The following is a 10597-nucleotide window of genomic DNA, read 5'->3' as shown; positions in this document are numbered from 1 at the left end:
TTAGAGCTCCCAAACAACTGGCATCAAATCCTGGGAGACTGTTCCTTTTCAATTTGCTTTTTTTCCAGTTCATCCTGCTGTGAGTCTTGCTATTTCCAAGCTTCACCCTTACCATCTGAAAAGAATAATTCCGAGTTGGATCTCTTCACATCGTTCTTGGTGCCAGAGAAATAGTGCTGCCTTTTTTTCAGTGTCACTGTCATCCTTTATCTCCTTCTCATAATGCAAATCTTCTCATAATTCAAAGACCCACCAATTTGCTGGTAAACTTTCTGTTTCCAGCAGATCTAAAAGATATAGTTCCTTGAAGTTTCATTTCCAAATGAAACAAGGCTTAAATGATCACACTATCTTTCTGTGACTGTCAATCTGTCTGTAGTTTTTCACTCATTCCACACATTGTGGGAGAATCTGTTTTTGAATCTGTTATCCCAAATGAATTAAGTGAAAGAGATTCAGAATTCTTAAAAATGCTAGGTCCCAATAAGCTCCCTGGACAGAGAAGACTTTTCAGTGTGTGCACTAGGTTCCATTTCTTCACCTCTTTGTACACAAACAATAGATAGTCTTGTAGAAGGGGTGCATGAGTGTCCTAGTTGTGGGAAAAAACTCTCATTGGAGTTCGCGTATCTTTATATGGAGCACAGTAAATTCAGCACACAGCAGTGAGTTGGAAGGTAGGACTAGTTCTCCATACTGCTCACAAAGCTACTTATAACAAGTTCAGTAGATGATTTCAGGATTCTGTGGCTATGCGTAGTTCTACCAGGTGTATTAAGTTATATGTTCCTTTCTATTGCCTTCTTCTGGACTGGAGTTGCGTGTTTTGTTGCTTTTTGTCACGTGATATATCTGGTTCCTGCCTGGCTCCAAAGGATATCTCCTCAGAATACTCACACTTCTAGTTACTGATGTTCTTGAGCATAGGGTGTTGTCAGCAAAGCAATTCATATTGCTTAAGTTTTTGTGTCTCTGGTCACCTCTGAAAGGAAAGCATCCAGCAGCCCTCAGAGCCGCAAACTGAACATAAGGCCAAGCTGTTCTTGCAGGGTCTTCTTGCTTTTCCTGAGGCCTAACAGAATCATCTTCAGTCAGATGAAGAGGATGTCTAGCTCATGGACAGACTAGTGTCATATAGGTGGGTTGATGGAAGTTTTAGCTCATCTTGATTGAGAGCATCTGCAAAACAAGGAGGTTGTAAACAATACAGAGATTGGAAAGTCGGGAAAGCTTGCTTCAACAAGGATTGTTTGAATCCTTGCTGTATTTGACTTTGGAAGGTTGCTTTCCTTACAGTGTCTCAGTTTTCCCAGATGCAGTCTAAGAACAGTGACAACTATCTGTGTCTCTTGCCATTAGTGGAGGAAGATGAGATGTGGTTGTCAGGGGAAGAACTGCTAAGTGTTGTTACTGTTCTGTTAAAGGAAACTGAGTTTAGCAGCAATGACTCTCCAGCACCACCTAATACTGGCAGAAATGATCTATCAGGCCAGTAGTGCTTGAAAGTCCAATTTGGCTACATGTGTGTAGTCCCTAAGTGTGATTTTTTTTCTGTTTGACTCAGTGTGAGAATAGGACCAGCTGTGAACATAGAAGGAGGTGAGAGGGAGCTGGTAAAAGCAAATCCAGGCATAAGCAGCCCTCCCTGTCCTATTCTTGATTCTGCCCTGTCCATTAATCTTTTCGTCACTGCCAAGTTTTGGTTTACAGTAAAGGCAGGAGGGCAGCTGCACTGAGCAGAATGATAATTCATTGAGCCTACTCCTCACCAAGCCTGATAAAGTTGATTGCTTTTGTCTCCCTGCCTCCAGCAGCTACTGCTGTTGTCCTGGTGACCTCCTCCTCTGAAGATGAGGTGAGACCCAGGAAGGGATTGTTTTTCTCGTCTATGAATGGCAAAGTTCTCACAGAGTCTGAATCTGATGGAGTTCTGTGAACCGTATTGGATGCTGTGGCTATCATCTTCTGGACTCCTCTCCTTTCTGTGTTAAGGCCCCGGTGCCCCTTGCTGTTTCCTCACAGAACTCTGTGGTAACTATTAGGGTAGTGTGGGAAGAAGCCCATGATCATCCAGTGTTCTTCAATCTGTATCCTCTTATAGCTCTTCTGCACTGGCCTGGCCCTGCCTATTGAATTCAGTACACTGTGGAGCAGCTGAAGCTCCAAACTAAACGGAAAGAAACCGCTTTGTCCAGTGCCCTCTTCTGCAGGAACCCAGGGAAGATGAATTGGTCTATTCACTCAGAGCAGTAGTAACTTGATAGCTGTGTGCTTCTCTGGGAAACAACCACAATCCCCATGCCCACGTCTTGTTATGTCCTGGCTTCACTGATCTGACAGCATGAAGAATGTTTGGTTTTGTTCCTAATGCTGCTGTCATTTATCATCCTCTTGTAAAGCCAGAACCCACTGCTCAGTCGCCCTCCATCTGTCCCAGGTTTTCTGCTCCCCTTGATTTCTGTCCTGGTGGGGAAACAACTTGTATTCCAGAAATAAACCAGTGGGTACTAGAGAAGCAGCAGCATCCTTTCTACTCAGTGAAAATGTTGCTGTGACCAGTGGTGATGGTCTAACCAGTTTTTAGCCCTTGCGCTTTGGAGGAGCAGCTCCAGTCACAGAATGGAGAGCTCATAGTAAGCTAACCTGATAAAGTTGATAATTCCACAGAGATGGTATCTGGTCATGAATCCAGGTAACTCTTACACAGCTGGTGCTGGCAGAAGATCTTCAACATTCAAATGCTAGAGAAGGAGAGAGGAATGCAGTGTGCAAACTCCCCATTCTTCAGACAGTATAAGTCCCTTAAAACTGCCTGGGCTGTAGCGTACCTGGATGTATGCAGGAGCTGTGGAATATGTGAGGATAGAACGTGACTGAAAGAGTATCCAGCCTTATTCTGTCTTGTATCTATGACCCAGAACCATCCGCAAGCAGCCCTCAAAGTTCAGATCAGTGGTATATCAGTTTTTGTGGACAAGCTGAAATAACTCAGAGACAAGCAGAAACTTCTGTTGGGACTGGAGATGATGGGATGAGAAAGTAGACTTAGCATTCATCTTGTCTGCTCTGGCAATGATTTCAGATAGTAACAACCTGAAGCTGGCAAAATTGTAGTTTGGAGCTGGATGTATGCAGCATACTACTGCCATTTGTGGCATAAACATGAACTGTGCCTAAGGGATTTTTCTTCTGCCTTGCTTCAGCAGCAATGATGAGTCTCGTCTCTTGAAGCCTAGAAACATGGCACTGTGTTTCTAGAAATATTGTGCATGCCCTATATGGGATTCCTTGGAGAGACAACTTGTAATGATGAGACTGCTTACAGAACGGGCACCTTTGCTCTTGCTAGGCTCAGAAGGGTTTTGATAGGTATTGGACTCCATGCAGAAGCCTGTTTTGGCATGATATCTTCCAGTAAGCAGAATGATCTTGCTCCACAGGCAGGCATTTTCCTATGCATCTGTTATTGCTGTCAGCATTTGAGTCTTACTGTCCTTTTTTATGGAGCAACGTAGGTGTTCTGAGCACTTCACAGATACATAAAAGAGAAGATTTCCACTCTCCAAGGAGCTGACAGTAACTCAGATGTACAGGAGTCATGGGACAATAACTCAAGTTCTGAGGAGGGCAGAAGTCTTTGCAACAGGAGGCTGTGAGAAGAGGGAAGCCCTGTTAGCAACCATTTGGTTCAGGAAGCAGGTGTGAGTGATGGGCCAAGGCAATAATGAGAGAAGCTAAAGGAAGGTGACAGAGTAGAAGGTTAAGGCCTGGCTGGGAAGAAAAGGGGGAAGTGTAGGCAGTAAGACTGCTCTCAGTGGGTGGCTGAAAAGCAGTTTAACTTGCAGTGCCTCATTCCTTTTCTGCTCCCTGTACTGAGAAAACAGAGAACATCTGCACACTCCCTACTCCCCTTCACCTACTTCTCTATCTGCTTACAAAGGGAGGGAATGATGCTAATGACTATCATTAGCAGTACTTACAGTTCATCTGTCAGGAAGCACCAAAGGCTGCATTTTGCCAGAGAAATTCCTTGTAGTTGGAACTATTCAGGTCAGAAGGCCAGGTCAGGGCCTTGCTTTCAGTACTTGGAGAGATCCCCAGCTCCCTAAGATCGGGCAGCCTAGCACTGGACATCATGCTGTCACTGTGCTGGGTGCTGGCTGCAGGCATTGCAGGGCTGCTGCCATCCACCTTGCAAAGGTGGCACAAGAACTATGGGTTTTTTTGTTTTTTTTTTTTTTTACCTTGATGGCTCTCAGGGCCTGTTTGTAATATGTCTGTCTTTTCCTCCAAGCAAATCCTTGCAGTGTTTCTCTTCAAAGCTTTAGTTTCCATAGCCTGGGTGCAGAATTCAGTTTATAGGTAGATCTAAGCTGAAAAGCAGCAGGGCTGCCTTTATGCATCTTTTACGTGTCCATGTGTCCTCTGTGAAGGGAGTTAGAGACTGCAAGTCAGCAGTGTCACCTGTCCAAGTCAGTGTATGTTGTCTGTGCTGACTGCTGACCTCCCTTTTTTTTTTTTTTTTCCCTTGTCTGTGGCTATAGGCAATGATTGCAAGAGAGAAGGACATCACTGTTCCCCCCTTACCCACCACTCACTTTGTGCCCTGGTCAGACTAAGCACTCCTGCTGCCTTTTATTAATCTTCTCCTGGGACAGTGTTATCAGCAGCCCATCAGCGTTCAACATGCCCTCAGTCACTGGCGTTAACTCGATTAGGGCAGTGAGGAGTGACTTACAGGGAAGCTCTTCTTCACAGGCAGTATTTGCATACAGTGATTGATGCTGATACGTCCTCTAAACACATCCACATTTTGCATTTTAAACAAAGCAATTGCTGTAGAACCGTTCCCTGTCACTCAGTGGGATTTCCAGAGCCAGCATAGGACATACCTTCCCTTTCTTAAAATGACCTTCATCTTGCCCCAAGGAGAGTCTCAGATGGGATGAGGGGAAGGTCACTGACTCCACGTTATGCTTAGAGGGGAAGAAATGAAAGCCTCTTGTGTGTCTAGGCTTGTGAACTTGCTTGTGGACAGTTTTATGCTGTGTGGCAGTGTCACAGTAAATGGGCTTTCCATCAGGAAGGTCAGGTTTACACCCAGGCTAGCACCTGGGCAGTATAGATGTAGGTGTATATATGCACATAAATACACCTTCCTTGACAAACTGTTGAGAGAAACAAAGATGTCATGCTTTCTTCCAGTTTCTACTGAGGATTTTATTGATAGACACGTCCAAATGAAGTTCTGATTTGGCATGGTGTCCTGAGCCATGTCTTCTGAGGACCAGAATGTGCAGGGATGAAATGAGCGAGCTGAACTTATGTTTGAAGGAAAGGCAAAAGGAACAAAGTGACATCTGTGGTGACAGTGGTGGTATGTAACAAGGGAACGCAGCTTGCTTTGCGAAGAACACTGTTTTTTCTTTTTATTTTATATCCCATTTTCTCCCTTTCAAAGCAAAAGGGAATTTGCCCAGAAAGTAACCCACTTCAAACAGCAGCAGAGACTTATCTGGGATTTAGGCTGCAGAGTTCCTTGTGGCCGGCATTCATTCTTCCCATTTGTCTGTGGAGTGCAGAGATCACTGTGGAGAAAGGATAACGAAAGCCATTTACATCCCTTGTAGAGAGGTCTCAGAAAGAGCACCTTCTAGAGGCTGCCAATGCTCTTTGCTAAGCAAGTGCTCCTGGTTTGCTCCTGGCTAGGGCTTTCAACAAAACTCATAGCGGCCTGTTGGTGCAGCGCTCCAGTAAGATCTAAAATTGCTTAGAGGAAATAGCTATTTTCACTCATTCTGTCATTGCTTTCTCATCTTGAGCTTATCTCAGAGGACTTGCAATGTACTGCTGGTTGTCCGTTTTGAGTCTGAAAACTTCCTAGTTTTACGAAGCTAGGCACTTGATTTGTGGGCTCACACTGTCTGGCTCCATAGATACAGGAGCTCTGTGGAGAAGATGGCCTTTCATCTCATGCCACACCATATTAATTTTACAAATGTGACAAGTTCAGCTTTGCACAAATAACATATTGTCCACATCTTGCTCTATTATTGTATTCAGATGGTCTGAGTGCTCAGTGACGTGGGCTGGGGGAAATGACTGCAGACTTCTTTGTCGTTTGAGTGACAGCTTGCTTCCAGAGGTAATTAGAGCTGCTCAGTGCTGTGGTGCTCTCAGCCCCTTGGGGATTGGTGAGGCATCAGGTGCACGGCAACACAGAGGGAAGCACAGAGATGCTCCAGTTCCCAGGCCATAAAGGTCATAAGATTTATAAATCCTAATATCCACTTGGACTTGGGACTAAAGTGAAAAAGAAGCATTGTAATGGCCCTTCAAGGGGTGTTTTAATTTTTCAGAAATCCAAACAGGAAAATTTAGACCTAAGGAGCCTGATTAAAAGTGAATTGTATTGCCATCATGTGGATGCATGGAAGCTAATATCTACTCAGGAAAATTCTGGAGCTCTGATTTCTTAGCTAGAAAAGAAAACAAAGTCATGATAGTTATGGAAGTTGTAAAGTTAGAATGTTAAACAAAATTCATTTGAGGAACAGAAAGAGCAGAGCAGTCAGTCATACGGAGGGGTAGGATGAGGAACAGTGTGATTTGAGTGTTTTCCATTGTTAACAGTCTCTTCTCTCCTTGCTGGCCAGGAGCATGTTGGCCTCCCATTTGTGTACTGCACTCTCACTGATGCAAAGCTTGGTGCTGAAGACAGGGTGAAAGTCTTCATGTCCGTCCATGTCATGGTTGCACGGTTTTCTGCCAGCCAGATGAAGAAGCAATAAAGCCAGCTATGCCAACAAGTTAGGTAGCAAACTGCGCCAAGTTTTCTCTCCTCTCTTCTATTTCTCTCACTTTTTTTCTCCTTGGAAGCTCAAAATATGTGTGAGCACAAAGGCAGTGGCCTTCCTAGTCATGAGAAGTCTCCCAGCAGAAATAAGCAGGTACCTATGGTGTGTGTGGACTGGCAAGGAAATAATAATATGGCCACGTCTGCCTCCTCTCATTGAGAGGTGCTGGCTGGGGACTACAGAGGGAGAAGACTAACAGGCAAGAGATGATTTTCCTAACCTGCTTAGCTGCAGTAACTGTAAAGCATAAAGCTAACTGCAAAAAGTTTTTGAGTCCTCAGCCAAATCTGAAGCACAGGGATCCTGGGACACTGCTGAATGTTCTTTTTGTGTTACAATTATATCAGACCTTTCCTCTCCCAGTCATTTCAAAGGTATGGTATGTTCCTGACTTGCTGGGCAGCTACCTACCTGATGGATGCTCATGAAAGAAATTATCTCACTTCTCAGTTGTGGCAGAGATGTCACCAGGACACTTTCCTGAAGGACACCTAGCCAACACTGCTCACCTTGTGCACTACTGTCTCAGATCATGCTAGCCCTTCTCTCTTGATATATCACAGCTGAATCGCAACTACCCATGGTCATAGCAGCCCAGACAGTTTCTGTTGCAGTTTGGTTTTGACTCACTTCATCTTTGAGAGGAGCAGTGTTTATCTGTCAGGTGAATAATTCATGCTGTGGAGAGTGCAGGGCCAGGCTTGGTGAAAGGGCATTTAGTGTGATGGCCCGTGCGAGGATAAGAGCCACCAGCAGAGCAGAAAACCTTGTACCAAAAAGGTGACAGCATTTGCGCTCAGCATGGTATTTCACTGACAGCTTGTGGTAATTTATTTATTCCTTGTATTCGGATAAATAACACATGCAGCAGTCAGGTTGCACAGGTATCCTGTACTATCTTAGTGTGTGAGAATATCGGGAAAACTGATAGGATAAACTCAGGAGCACACTCCAGGACACACAGCAATGACAAACTCCAGAATGCATCATTAATACCACCTTCTGTGGGCATGTTCTGTGAGAAAGGAGAGACAAGAAATAAAGGGATTCTCAAATCCCAGTCCAAGCTGATTCACATTGAGTATCTTAGTATTTTGAGAAGTCCCAGGTAACACTTCTCTGAGGTTTCAGCCACTTTTCAGGATACACTTTTTTGCAAGCAGCATGTCCTGGGCAAGAAGAGGTGAGCTAGGTGCCTGCTTTATGTGCAGAGCAGCCATGGACTGGAAGGGAGGCCCCTGCGTGAGGAGTTGGCACAGCGATGTGTGCAGGAAGGAGTGCTGTGCTGGGCCCTGGGGTGATCCATCTGCAGCCACTCTGACGGAGCTCAGCTTGCACTCAGGTAGGAAGCTTCCACTCCAGCAGCTTTACTCTGCTTGCAGCACAGGCTAGACAGCTCAGCAGAGACCTGCAGAAAAGGGGTCACATTTGCCTTTCCATTACTTATATATTACTTAAGATTTTCTTAGTTAAAATAATCACCTTGTAATTTCTCTAAACCTGAAACACCTTATTTGCCTATCTGCTGAGATTTTCTTTATCCCCTGCTCATTATTATAGCTGACAAGTACTTGGGACACCAAGTAGTCCAAGCTCTTTATTTTACTTTTGAAATGGCTAGATGGTCTCCTCATTATTTAAAAAAAAAAAAAAAAAAAGTTGAGAAACACAGCTGTAAAGTGTATGTTCTGGTTCTGTCCTCTCCTTTTGACTACTCATTTCTGTCATGATTACATTTCTGGACATATTCGGAAGATGTTTATGATTTATTTGTAAAATGCTTTTACTTTGTCATCACTGAATGTGAACACAGTGGTGTTTCTGCAATTGCTGTAACTCAGTTCAGGTTAATAACTAGTTTGCCAAATAAACACAGCATCGTAGGAGCACTGCCTTTTTAGTCCAGCGCTGACAACACGTTACCAGGTGCTGCCCTGCTGCATGGCCCTGCTACCTTGTGCAGGCAGGATTTGGAGGTCCTCTTGAATTGTGCAGTGGAGCACTAGGGAAGCAGGGTATTTCACTGACAAGGAAGATTTGACACAGTTTCTCTGATTAACCTCACGTGTTGCAGAAACTGCCGTGATCCTGTCTGACTGTGGGCTGTGTCTCAGGCCTGTACTTTGTTCCTACCTGCACAGGTAAGCTTGAGAGGGAAGGGAAAAGATGTCTTGTTCCAAGTGTCAGTATCAGTGTTGTTTTGCAGATGTCCTTCTCTAACCCTCTTCTTGACACAGTGAGTGTCACTTCTGATGCATTGTATTCTTCGCAGGGCTGGAATGCCAGTATATTTTAACAGAGCCTTAGCGATGGGAAACAAGCAACGCTGTTAAGCTGGGTCGCCCTCCTTCCAAATGGAAGCGGTCCAGACCAGCTTGGTGTGGTCAGCTGGCACAGGAGGCTGAATAGTCACTGACATCCTCCCCACTCACTTGAGCAGTGTCTCAGGAACAGGGCAGGAGAAGAGCAGTTGTCTGAGGAGTGAACAAACCAAAACATACCAAAGATTAGCCAGGGAAGCAGCCTGCGTCATAGTAAGTGCCTGATCGTGAGCAATGAGAATGTTGCGCTGGAAAGAATTGCACAGAAGCAGCAGTAGCAATTCAGGATTTTCTGCAGCTACAAGTGGGCTGAGGATAGCACCCAGAGATGATGCCTATGTTAATACAGTTCCCATGAGCATCGCTCCCTTAGGACACTGCTGAATTTTTGTGGTTGGATGAAAAAACAGTGGGGGAAATAACAATGGGGGAAATAACCAGTGCAAGATTGGTTACAGGGGTTTACTAGATACTATAATATCTGATGAAATTGTACTTCTTAGGACTGACCCAAAGGATTTGTTGATTTATAGTAACATTAACCACTGGCAAAAAGGTCTAAACAAGAGTTTGGTTAAAGTGCGTTTAATAATGTAAGTGGTAATGGAAAATTACTTGCATAAATGACTGCTTTCAGTGTTGCAATAGAAAAAAATTTACAATACCAGAAATGTAATTATTGAAAGTGATTAAAATGTTGGCTTCGGTCAGATTATTTTCCTTCCAAATCCAATACTCTTCACTCCAGAGAGATTATTAATAACTTATGTATTGCACTTGATTTAATTGGCATATGGTGTAAAAACATGATTTATCTGCTTTGTTCTAACCGATCTATTGAATGCAGCCTGTTTTGTGTGTGATTCTTGCCAGTTTAGGCAAAGTGCTTTTAGTTTGTGCTGTCATGGCTTTTCCTTACCTGATCACTGTCCTGCAGTTACGTGGGGGACATGTGATAAAGCTTATTGAAAATGTAATGCCACTTGAAGTCAGTCAGTGAAAAAAATGTATAGTAATTTCATTCACCAAAGTAACGCACTCTATTCTGAGCCTCTTTACAGCACAGTCAATGTGTTTGTTTTAGAAAAGCAGTAGTTAGGTATTTATGAACCTACTTATAAAGCTGGGATTTCTAAACAGAAATCAAGTTTTATAGTGCAGCAGGAAGGAATAAATTTAAAAAATCTATTATTTGATGCATCAAGGAATGCATTAAAGATCTTCTCTTTTAAAAATACATTTCTACTATAACAACAGGATTAGATCAGATGAGGTGTCTTTTTAATTCTCTTAGGTTGAGATGGAGGAAAAATGGAGGAAAAAAGCTCTGCTGGGGATAAGGCCACACCCACCTTCTTGTGGTTAGGAAAATAGGGTTTACGTAGGCTCATCTTCTTTGTAAGCTATTTTGAAAGTAAA

The sequence above is a fragment of the Numida meleagris genome, chromosome 6 (assembly GCF_002078875.1).
Source record: "Numida meleagris isolate 19003 breed g44 Domestic line chromosome 6, NumMel1.0, whole genome shotgun sequence".
NCBI classification, from domain to species: Eukaryota; Metazoa; Chordata; class Aves; order Galliformes; family Numididae; genus Numida; species Numida meleagris.
Note: the sequence above shows the minus strand (reverse complement) of the source record.